This window comes from Lissotriton helveticus, chromosome 10 (genome assembly GCF_964261635.1).
Source record: "Lissotriton helveticus chromosome 10, aLisHel1.1, whole genome shotgun sequence".
In the NCBI taxonomy this organism is placed as follows: Eukaryota; Metazoa; Chordata; class Amphibia; order Caudata; family Salamandridae; genus Lissotriton; species Lissotriton helveticus.
The window spans coordinates 607,576,464-607,589,567 of NC_136071.1; positions in this window are offsets into that span (position 1 = coordinate 607,576,464).

Sequence of the window (13,104 nt, forward strand, 5' to 3'; positions counted from 1 at the left end):
GTGCCCCTGGAACTGGTTTCAGCCGGCCTATGCACAGTGAGCACCGGGGTGCCACTTGCAGTCACCTTCCTCTGTAGCCCTGCCTACCTGGAATGCACAAAACCCTGTCTGGGACGGTGCTGGCACCGCCCCTGGCAGGAAACCCTTTGTCCTCGCCTCCTGCTCTGGGAGGACTCCCAGCAGCAGGAGGGCAGACTTGTGTCTCGGTGGCAGCATCCATTTTGTGGATGCTAAGGCTCTGTCTGACTTTAACCGGGGTTACAGGTTACATACATGTCGTGTCCCTCTAGAAGGGTGGAATGCTAACCCCGTCACCAGAATTGGCGAGGGGTTAGTATTCCAATTCGTATGACACCTTACTCGACATGTTTTGATAAAGCGATACCAGAGTTGGCATATAACCGCGAGGATTATAATGCACTTAAGAGTATATGGTATGCGATATCATGGAAACGGCTAAGGGATAGATCCCGAAAGCCGCAGACAGGCTCAGCTCATGCCAGAGCACTATCTCACACGATTCCAAGCACTCTGCCTTCAGGATTGTTAAGGCCTGCCATAGGAGTGACTGATAGGAGATCTGTGTGTCCATTTTAGGGTTAGATATAGGTATACTATATCCAAAGCAAGGGGTGATTACACCACCTTGCCCCAGCTGTCAAGCAGCCAGTTGTGTCAGATTTGGATGGCCAGCCAGGGGTGGCATAATACATGCTGCAGCCCCTGGTAGGCCCTGGGTACACCTATGCCCTGGGTACCTAAGGTACACTGTACAGGGACTGATAAGGTGACTCAGTATCCAATTAGATATGTACCTAAGGTACATGGAATCCATTTTACAGAGAGAGCAGTAGGCCTGGGGTCCTGAATAGCAGGGCCCCAGGTCAACTAAGTCAGAAAACCAGCAAAACACCAGGTAAAAAGTTGGGGGCAACCATAGTCAGGGATCTACCTTCCTACAATCACCAATGGTGGAGATACCTATATCATCCCAACCCCCAAAGCCTCTCAACTTCTGCATCTCTTTGAGCCAAGTGCAGTGCCATAGGTGAGTCTGTTTAGTAAGTTTCCGATCCCACCCCATTGCCTTCGTATTTCTTATCTACTCATACCCCTTACCCTTGTACCGTAGTGCCCATATCTAACCATGCCTTGCCCTTCCTTCATCTCTACTCCTATCTATACATTTTAGCTTGACCCTTACCATCACATCTCTACCCATGCCTGAACCCAATTACTAGTACACCTACCTGTATCCCTTGTACCAATATCTTTACTTATTTACCAGCAGCTTTATCCTTTACCATTGTCTATATTAGGGGTCTCTAACCTTTTCTGTAATAAGAGCTACTTATGTTCAATGAAAATCATCCTAAGCTACTGATGTTAGGGTCATGAACATGCCGAACGTGTCTGGAAAAATGTCTTAATATATGCACTTGTTACTAAGTAATATACTTATTAACAAGTGGCTACACGAAGTACAGCATTCAGAATACCTGCAAACTGAAAATAAAAGAGGATCTTTTCTGAGTGAAGCCACCTTTTTCCTCAGCAAATAGCTGTTCGCGTGAAGGCAAGTCGAATGTGGATTTTCTCCTCTTTGTGTATGTGGTCATGAGGCACACGTCTGATAAAGTACAATCTGGTTGTTCTGACATGCGCAACCCTTAACATTGTGTTCTAGAGTTGGTAGTTCAATCCAGGATCAGATACAAAGCACTGTGCCTAGCTCATAAAGCTATGAATGGCAGGGGCCCAGCTCTGCTAAAGGCCCCCATCTCCCCATATGTCCCCAAAAGGTCCCTCAGGTAATCGTCCGACTTTCTTATGAATACACCAAGGATAAAGAGATCTAGATGGGGAGGAAGATCCTTCTCATACCTGGTTCCAAAGGTCTGGCACCTATAACCACGAAACTGATACTGCTGGAAGATGAACGTAGTTTCAGGAAAAAACTTAAGACATGGCTGTTCCCATGATTTTTCTTATCTTGTCACCTCTGCCTCCTCTCTTCAGCACTGGAAAGCCCTTGGGCAGCCATGCTCTCTACAAAGCCCAACTATGCCAAAAAGTGGATGGCATATCAACAACAGGGATTAGTGAGTTTACTTAACTCAGGAGAAGAACGCACACTGCAGTTAAATAATGTAATAATTTATTCCTTCCATTCATAGTAGTGATACCATCTTGAGGAAACTCGGGTGCATTAATATTTCCCTTCTGGGTTTTACATATTTCCTCGATGTATTACCTGCGGGGATTGTTTCTAATTCGATATATACGTAGTAATGTACCTATGTATTTTTTTAATTGATTGTATCACTTTATATAATATTTAACTATGTATTATTCTTCTTAAAACGTAATAAAAAGTTTCTTGAACTAAAAAATTATTTAGATAGTAAAAGAAACGACACCAAGACATATAGATGAGTCACCTATTTGAATGACAGCATTTGAGTTCATTTTAGGAGTTGATTAGCATTGTGTAAACTTTACATATACACTACAAGAAGAATTATAACAAGCCAAAGCCCGCCCAGTTTAGCTTACTCACTAGCACTAGTCCCATCCGTAGAAATTACGGCTGGCCTTGGCCCTGGACTCCAACTCCCTTGTACAGACTCACCCGGCCCGAAGTTCGTGTAACTCAGAGTCGCTCAGTAAACAAGTACTGAAGTGGATTCCTGCTTGTGTCCCGGGAAACATTGGAGTACACACGATGACAAGTGCACTCAAGTGGGTCCTTGCTTGTCCCCGGGTGCACTAGGTAGTGTGTGCTTCGACCGGAGAGCGGAGAAGGAAAAAAAGGCACATTGGAGGATCCCCACCTAGATAATAACTGCTCGTTGAGCCCACGGCAATCGGGCAGCGCTGCAACTTTAGAGCAAGGGTGTAGCTCTTGTTAGGTTTTATTTTGTTTTCCCGATCGTTGCTTGAGACGCTTAAAAGAAGTTCCAACAAAGTGGATGAACACTGTACTTTGCCAAAGGGAAACTGATAAGACACACACACATGGAAGAACAGGAAATTGAATGCCTACAACCAATGGAAATGAGGAAAGGAAAATGTAAGTGATAACTACTAGGGCAAATAAGAAGTGAAGGCGCTATGCAAATCCCTTTTAAGATATATTTAATACATTAGATTTCACAAGCACAGTGCACGCGCAGGTGAAACCTAAAAAGCACTATCAATTTGGAATGCATCTACATGGGTAATACAAAACAGCCGTAGCTGCTATTCCCCTGGCATCATGGTAATAGTATGAGAAATAAATGACTCCAACTCAAATGTTAGCTTTAAATTCATCTTGAAAGTTTAACCTTTTCCCTTCAAACATCAGCTTATGAGCTCTAAAAACACTCACATTTTCGTCTTAAATACATGCTTTTTTTAATTTTGCCATACAAATCATATTTCAACCAAGCAAAACCTTCTAATTTAGTAGTCTGTCTGCCCACAGGAGAGCTACGCACAGGTAGCTGGAGAGCTTCTGGTAGCTCACGAGCTGCTAGTTGGAGACACCACTCTCTACTTTATAACCTAGTCTACCCCATATGTCTAACAATAAGTTTCCTCTTTCCTTTGAATTTGTACCTCCCTTCTGTCTATACCCTCGTACTGCTCCCTCTGCCGTATCACTCCAAGGAATGCATTTTCCTAAATGCACTGCCCCCTACATTAAATATTTTGCCACTACCCAACCTAAGCTGTGGTAACTGTACTCTTACACACCCGTAATTTTTCCCCTCACCGATACCTGAATATCTCACCATTACTCTTTTTTGTCTGAAATGAGGTAAAGGCATATTCAGGGCTTTAAGGAGGCCGGGTCTCACCGGTGCCGAGCACTGGCAGTTTTTTAAAGGGAGCCTCAAAACGGGTCTTTATCGGGCTCTGTTTTGTGCCCTGGCACAGGCGGCCCGTTTTTTTCCAAACTGCAGTGACAGCAGGCACATTGATGTGCGCGTGCTCACACTGCTCACTTCTCATTAGTGGAGAAGTTACGGCATGACGTCATGCCAGGTGAGCGTTGTAGGCAAAGGGAAATCCTTTAAAGAGAGTCATTCTCTCCCTAGATTTCCCTTCTAATTTTGAAGCTCAGGAGCAGCAACATTGTCGTGGTGTCATCAGGGCTTTAAGTGGGAGCTTTTTCAATATTATACAAGCCATAGTTGCTGCTTGCAACTAAGCATTGACAAAGTCAATTGTCTTGACTTCTTGTAGGTATGATGTTACTTGTTGTATCATATGTCTGGATGCAATGACAAAAACAGCAAAATACAAGTCGGGAGCCACACTATGCTAAGCACACATTTTAAGCTTACGTGTGTTAAGCCACGCCCTTAATTACGTCGGCCACACCCCTTTGAGAGACCCCCCAGTTTTTTCATCCCACTTAAATCCCTGGGCGTATTGCCATATTGTTTTTCAATTCACGGCTAAGCTAACCAATATAGTGAGTTTGGTGGCATGCCTCCACTGTATATGGCAATGTCTAATCGGAGTACATGTACGAATGTCCGAACAGTAAGAGTTTTTCTTGCTAAAGAGCAAGGCACAAGTCCTAAAAAAAGAAGTAGGGCGCTGATGTCACCGGAAGTGACGTCTCAACAGGAAGTGACATCACGAAAGGTGGCTTGCACCATCGGGCTCACTGCCTCCCCTGGCTCACCCCTTAGTTGCGATTGCATCTGAGAAGCCAGCGCGTGTGCAGCGTGCTGTGAGCTCCGATCTCGTCCCAGAGAGGCCAAAGGGTGAAGTCCAGCGTTTGGCAGGGGGGACGGTGTCCACGTGGTAGAATAAATGGGAGGACGCCGTCCACCCACGTGGTACCCCGACTCGAGCCCTGCTACAGAGCACCACTTCACAACAGTTCCAGAGTTCGAGGTGACAGCAAAATGGTTGCCATTTGCTCAGCCTCGCGCCCCACAAATAGCCCCTGAATCAGCTTGCAATGAAAGGTTGCAGCTTTTGGCGAAAGGCCCTAAGGTACAAAGCTTGAAATCTATTTATTCCTTTCGTAAAACCAAAACACCTAAGATGGACGATCAGGGATGGACACTGATGTATGTTAAATGAAAAAGTATGGCTGTGTCCATTTTAAACACCATTAATTTACTCAGGAATAACTCCGACACATTTCAAAGACCACCAACCACAAAAACGTATATTTCCCCTTGTATTTGCATAACTGCTGACTACGTTCGTGAACACCGTGCGCGCAAATCCAACAGCATTCGTTTACCCAAGAATAATTCAGAAATATTTCAGAACCAGGCACAGCTCTTTGTATTTACAAAAATATTGACAAAATCCAGAACTACGTTATGAAGAACATTCTACTCACAAGTACTGTCTGCACACAGGAGCATTTTCAAAAGAAAGTCTTTTAACACATCAAAACAGCTACCGCTTGAAACAAAATGTTGTTTATTCTGACTATGGGCAGTCAGAGTGGACTCGTTAGGGAATGATATAAAAATGAGCAGTGTCGGACGCCGTAGGACGCTATAATACGTTTGACAGGGTCCCAGCGCTAACCCCAGCTACAAAGCTATACTGACTGATCATTAATGAGATGTTTGGAATGACAGATGGAATTGTGTCGCTTGACAGGAACAGGTTGGCTTTTGAAGAAAGAAAAAAATATGGAAAAAAGCGAGAGAGAAACTTTTCTTCAAGGCAGCGCGCAAGAAGATAAATACATGACGTTATCAAAGAGAGACGTGACAACCTAGCTTCTTACCTTACAAAGGAAGGCGAGTTTGCTAAGCCTGTCCTCACAAACACATGAATGTATGCAAGATTTCATCAGCTTCAGTCTGTTAAAACTTTGATCTTACAAAACTGCAAGATTTGGGAATAAGCTCTTGGCGTTTTACTTTTTTCTACACAGTTTGAAACTGTACAAGGGACATTGCTGATTGTTTTTGAGACACTTTCAGCATCACATATGGCTTTCTCATATCAATAACCACAAGCCTTTTTTCTGTGCCTTCGCTAGGGCGTTTTTTCCGTTTGAGTACGTTATGTCATTTTTACCTTTTTGCAAATTGTAACGATTTTAATCAATCATACAATAAACAATAAACTATAAACTACTCAATCAATAATAATCTTTATTCAGAGGCATTACAGCGTCCATAAAAGCATTCTCGCAAACAAGGCTAACTCGTCTAATCTAAATAAAAGTCTTCCTCTGTGAAGGAGTAGGCAGTTGATGCAGGGAATTTTGTTCAAATACTGCTGGAAGTGAAACATCACTTTCAGCTTCTCTCAGCGGAAGGGTTGCTGCTGGAATTATTGAGTCCTACCTTGTAGTCCTCCTCATACCTTTTGCCTCCTTTACACAGGGAACAACATGTTTGTTGCACGTTATTGGGTACTCTGGTGCCCACTTCTAGGCCACCCTAGGTGACTACCCAGTCCTGGCTTAAAGCACGGGCGTCCAAAACAGGTCCAGGAGGGTTCGATCCATGTTAGTTTTTTTAGGCAAACCACTAGCCCTATAATTAACCCTCATTCAAATTCTTTTTATGGCTCTGTAAGTGACCTTTGTTCGAATTTATTGTATAGTGATCCTATTTGGATATCCTGAAAATCTGGCGAGGATCTGGCTCTTCGGGGCCAGTTCTGGTCAAACCTGAACTTAACCACCCCTTTCACGAATTTACTGACCAGAGGAGGCTGCTTCTCTTATGAACGCCTGTCTTCTGCTAGCTCCACAGCTGTGTTCTGCTGCTATTCTATGGAGCTGTGTTTTTCACTCTGGGGTTTTTCGTGAATGCTTGTCCCACACTGCATCTCCCTTCCCAGCGCTATCTCTTCAGCGCTTATTTGAGATGATGGTTGTCAGTGGGGCCCACTGGTAGTCATTTTTGGGGACTTGCATTTATTTTTGCTCATCAGATTTTGACACAGAGCAACACAGAGATAAACAAAAAAGGGGCAAGGAGGAGAAAGCTATGAAAACAGTGACAAAGAAAGAAAGCAGGGATCAAAAAGAACCTGAGGCAGTTAGGGGAGTGTCTAGTGCTGGGTGAAAGAGCTGAGGTACAATCAAGACTAATGCAACACGCATTTGCAATGCAATAGGTCTCGCATCAGGAAAGTTTGAGCTATTGGTATTGAAAATGACAAATTTGTTATTCATGTGTTGGTTTTAAAAGTAGCGAAATTAATAGCTTTGTCATTTACAATGCCAATAGTTATAATTTTTGCAAATGTGACACCTATAGCATTTGTAATGCAATATGTGTTGTATTTACGTGACTTACATGTATTGATATTACAAATAACAATGGCTTTTAATTTTTTTATTAATTAATACTTAAATAAAAGTTATTGTAATTTATAATGGCGATAGCTTAAACTTTTGTAAATAACTTATGAAGATTATGTTCAGTGTATTTTATTGTGACGAAAATCCAAGAACAGAAGTGAAATATTAACATCTTTTTGTGACATTAGTAATAAAGCTTGAAAGATTGAGAGAACATATTTGAACCAGTTGTTGTTGAATGGTTGCACAGATTGATGCTGTGGTGGCGCTGAGTGATGTTGTGGTGGCGACGAGTGATGCTGTGGCGTTCAGTGATGCTGTGGTGGCGCATAGTGATGTTGTGGTGATGCAATAGATAGAGTGAGTGCGATAGATAGAGTGAGGGCGATAGATAGAGTGAGGGCAATAGATAGATAGAGTGAGGGCGATAGATAGAGTGAGGGCGATAGATAGATAGAGTGAGGGCGATAGAATGAGGGCGATAGATATAGTGAGGGCGATAGATAGAGTGAGTGCGATAGATAGAGTGAGTGCGATAGATAGAGTGAGGGCAATAGATAGATAGAGTGAGGGCGATAGATAGATAGAGTGAGGGCGATAGATAGACAGTGTGAGGGCGATAGAGTGAGGGCGATAGATAGAGTGATGGCGATAGATAGAGTGAGGATGATAGATAGATAGATAGATAGATAGATAGAGTGAGGGCGATAGATAGATAGAGTGAGGGCGATAGATAGATAGAGTGGGGAGAGGGGAGATGGAGGGGAGAGAGGAGAATGAGGAGAGAGGGGAGTGAGGAGAGAGGGGAAGAGAGGGAGGGGAGAGAGGGTTTGGAGAGTGAGGAGAGGGGAGAGTGAGGAGACGGGAGAGTGAGGAGAGGGGAGAGTGAAAAGAGGGGAGAGGCAAGAGTGAGGAGAGGGGAGAGTGAGGATAGAGGGAGTGGATAGAGGGTGGGGGGAGGGGGAGTGAGGCGAGAGGGGGAGGGGAGAGTGAAGAGAGAGGGGAGAATAAGGAGAGAGGGAAGAGGGGAGGGGAGAGCGGGTCGGGGAGAGTGGGGCGGGTAGAGAGGGATGGTAGAGGAGAGAGAGGAGAGAGGTGAGAGGAGAGGGGAGAGTGAGGCGAGAGGGGGGAGGTAGAGAGGAGAAGAGTGAGGAGAGAGAGGAGAGTGGTGAAAGGGGAGAGTGGTGAGGGGGAGAGTGATGAGAGAGGATAGAGTGTTGAGAGAGGAGAGAGTGGGGGGAGTGAGGATAGTGAGGAGAGGGGAGAGGTAGAGAAGAGAAGAGAAGAGAGGGGAAAGGGAGGAGAGAGGAGAGTGAGGAGAGGAGAGTGAGAAGAGGGGAGAGACAGAGGTGAGAGGGCAGAGTGGTGAGAGGGCAGAGTGGTGAGAGGGGAGAGTGGTGAGAGGGGTGATAGGGGAGAGAGGGGAGAGTGAGGAGAGAGTGAGGTGAGAGAGGGAGGTGAGAGAGGGAGGTGAGAGAGGGAGGTGAGAGAGGGAGTGGAGAGTGAGGAGAGGGGAGAGTAGTGAGAGAGGAGAGAGTGGTGAGAGAGGAGAGAGTGGTGTGAGAGGAGAGAGTGGGGAGAGTGAGGATAATGAGGAGAGGGGAGATTGAGATGAGAGGGAGGTGAGAGAGGGAGGCGAGAGTGGTGAGAGATGGGAAAGTGGTGAGAGGGGAGAGTGGGGCGAGTGAGGAGAGGGGAGAGAGGAGAGAGGAGAAGAGGGGAGAGAGGATAAGAGAGGGAAGAGGGTAGAGAGGAGAGTGGGGAGAGTGAGGAGACGGAACAAAGTCACAAAAAGAACAAGCAATGTCCGCGCTCCGGTAGCGATGACGAATTTTGGATGGGGGGGTGGGAGTATTGCCAAGCACTTTAGAGCTAACAGAGATTTTGTTTTCTTGGCAGCTGATACCACGTTATATAAATGTTACACTAGTGCAAAAAAAGGGCAAAACTATTTTGCAGTGATGTTGCGGTTTGCATAAAGGAGGTTGGGCAAACTGGTTTATTTGTGCATTCAGCAGATAATGTTTTGCATAAAACAAAGAGAGAAAAAAATGAATGCATACCAGTTGCAGGAAATGTATCCTGCATGTATTTCTTCAAATCACTTTTCATGTGTCGTACAATTTATAACAAACAGCGTCTGCCCCGTGAATAACCTTTGTTACACCCGAGAGGCTGTCAGAATGACTGTAGGCCGGATTGAAAGGTGACTCGCCTCTCTGTTTTTGAGGCCTTGGGTGAGTTTAGCACCGCGGATCCGCCTGTAAATTAAAAATAAATATGATGGAAATGTAGTTGAGTGAACTGAAGCGCCACTGTACACCACAGGGTTTTAAAGCATGGGTTCAGCCGCATCCCTCCCCCGCGGGGTGAGATGACAATGTAAACACGAACTGCAAGCAGTCTTTGGCCCCCGCTTGGACCTAATCCTCTGTTTATGCAGCGTTTTAGCAGACTTCTGGGGTTGTGCCCGGCTGCCATTAGAGCCCCGAAGCCTTTTGAAGTTTCTGTGAAAGTAATAAAATTAGCCAGTCCTCGGTGCTGGCCCAGCTCGAGCCGGCTGCATCCTTGTCTCGTGCCTGACACTGTCTTTTCGAGTTCATGCGAGTGATTTGGGCAAGAGCGAGGAAAAACAAACATTGGCCGCGGGGCCGGGAGCGATGACGAATTTTGGATGGGGGGGAGGGAGTATTGCCAAGCACTTGAGAGCTAACAGAGATTTTATTACAAAGGCAAACAAAACTGTACCGCAAGTCACAAAAAGAACAAGCTTTCACTTTGTAAATAATAAAAATTATCCAGGGTACTGTGCCACCTGGTATTGAGAGCTGTGCAATTGAACATACCTGCTGGCATCTGTGGTCATAACATGGTCTAGATTGGGGCATGTGCTGTTTTCTTATCGGTTTAATAAGGTTGTTGCTGATGCGTCTATTTACGCTGCTGCTCCGGTTCCCGTAGCGTGTGTTTACGCTATGGTACACATTGTGACCCTTACAGGAACATGCTGGAGAAGCGTTCATGGTGCTATATGTTCCTGCCATATGCAGATAGGGAATGGGTATTTACATTCATATATCAGAATGCGCCAGACACAGCAGCTCCGAGCGCTATGTGTGCTTGTGGGTGGGGGATCCTATGCATTAGTCTGCGTAAGATATAACAGTTAGACCTAACCGCCTCCCCACCTCACACCCCACCCAAATGGAGATCAGGACTTCAAGGGAACATACAATACCAGGGCTTTGGGGAGAGGAACACTGTATTGCGTAGTGCTGTGCATTTCTGCCGCTTGGGCTCTCCGTGTCCTAGAGAAAGTACAGGATCGCTCGAAAATAATTAAAGCACGCTGTCAAGGTTGAACAGCAATTGTTGAAACACCTGAATGCGCTTCCTAGGTGGGTATACACACATACACTACTTGCAACCAGTCAATTCAGCATCTAAACAGAGAAAGCACCAAGTATAGATTGCGGGTGCACATTGTCTGTTACCAGAATGCAGCCGAATGTTACTAAGAAACCGCAAAACCCTGCAATGAGGACGAGTACTCGTTACGACGAAGGAAGTCGGCAAAGCAATTCACCGGCCAGGTGAGTGACACACACTGAGAGTGCACGCGCTTGTGTATAGAGTAGCGGACGGTGTATTATGAACGCGATAAAAGCGGATATGGAACACAAGAATAAACAGAAGGGAAAATAACGTGATGGGGACCGAAAATAATGACCATAACCCTGTGATGAGGACAAGTACCCTTTACGACGAAGGGAGTCGGCAAAGCAATTCACCGGCCACAGTGTGTGACGCGTGCCTTCATCTCGACATACACTTAGAGTGCAAGCGCTCGTGTATAGAGTAGTGGATGGTGTATTATGAATGCGATAAAAGCGGATATGGAAGAACGCTACATTATTTGAAAATACAAGAATAAACAGAAGGGAAAATAACGTGGTGGGGACCGAAAATAATGACTGCAGCTCAAACAAGCAAGGGTGGGAGGGCGGGAAATTAAACAAGTAAAAAAAAAAAGTACACTGGGAGGGGGGAGGAGAAACGCGAGAGAGGGCCTGGCGGCCGTCAAAGTGAAAGTACGGCCGGCCGGCCGGCTGTGGGCAGTGAATAAGTTAGGGGAGGAGAAATGCCTGAGGCAGAGCGCACGCTGGGGGATGCCTGTGGGAGGGAGGCAGATGGCTTTGATGTGCACACGCTTTGCACTTTTTAGGTCAATGCGCTTGCGCATTGAGCTTGCTTTTCACGGGCAGAGCATCAAATCGCCCCGATGGTTAAGCTCTGGTTAAGCCCCTATATTCTCGCAAGCTCAATGCGCAAGCGCATTGACAGGCAAGACCTAAAAAGGACAGATGATGGACGGAATGCTGAATCAATTAAACATTCACCCCAGTCACAGATCCGGGTTAAATCCTTAGTTTTTTTGTTCGCCACGCCATTCCAGTTTAGACCCAGCCATATGCAGATCAGTCTTGACCCTGAACCCCAAGCCCGAACTGCCAGGCCATGTCCTCCCTGGACCAGAAGCAATCATCCTAGGACGGGTTTCGGAGTTTCACCACTCATCAGCCAGGATAGCTTGAATCTGGTGGTGTAGCGAGCACGGGACCCACGTCTGGGCATACACTTCAAGACGAGGCAACCTTGGAATTCCATATTTGGTGTCACCAGCCACAGGTTTCCGAGCAAACATTTCGGCCCATTTGGACCTTATTCTTTTACAGATTAAACACTGTTAACTCTCTTACATCAAAGAGAGAAGTAAAGAACCAAGCCAATTATAAGGAAGGAAAATCACTGCACATTGATACCACATCCTGTGATGCTGAATGGTCTTCGATCAGTAAAACCTGAGGAAAAAAAAGCAGCAAACAAACACACAATCCAGCAAGACAGGAAGGACTGGTAGAATAAAGCTGTAGACATAAGCCCTCTTAGTGAACCAGGAATGCATCAGAATGCACTGAGACATGCACTATTAAAGCAATGCCACCCTATGACCGTCTGTGCAATCTGAGTCCCATTATTGTTTTGAGGTCTGGCGATAGCCAATACCTTTTGCGTTTAGTAAGATTATATATATAATATTGCTGATCGGGGCTTTCAGCCAGCCCTCTTCATCCATTGGCTTGTTATTGTGCTAGTCATATTTTTTTCCTGCCCAATACAGCATACAGCATGAGGCAGGAGGTCAGCCCTCTACAATTATTGGCTAGCTTCACTGTGAATGACCGTTTTCCGCTCTTTCATAAGGAGCGCAACCACATACAAAGCAGCTCCCTTCAATGCAAGGGAAAACTAAGACAATGTGTGATTTTTGAGACAAAAGAAATATTTTTGCTTTACCAAAGTTTTTGGGGGGATGGATGAGGGCCCAGCAATAAAGTTTTCTAAAAATCATAACAAAACAAGCATTGACAAAGCCAAAAGGCTGGCAGCCAATGCCAGACCTATTGACTTTTCTAGTGCTTGTTGTATTTCAGTTTGTGTTCTAAATAACTCTGATGTGATTAGATGAATGGTAGGAAGTGAAACCATAAAATACATTAAAATATAGCCAGTTTGACTGATGTGTGTTTGTAGCAAGTGGGTATTGAGTGTTCCACTGCAACCAGGTCAATAGTATTTCAATTTAAACATGTGGGCATATTTACAAGCCCCTATCACTACCAAAGCGTCACTTTTTTGATGCTCCAATGACGTAGTGCTGTTTTCAATGTTTACAAGGTGGCGCTAAGCCACTTAGCATGGCTTAACGCCACGTTGTAAATATGTCTCTTTCCGCCGCAGACCTCTGCAGC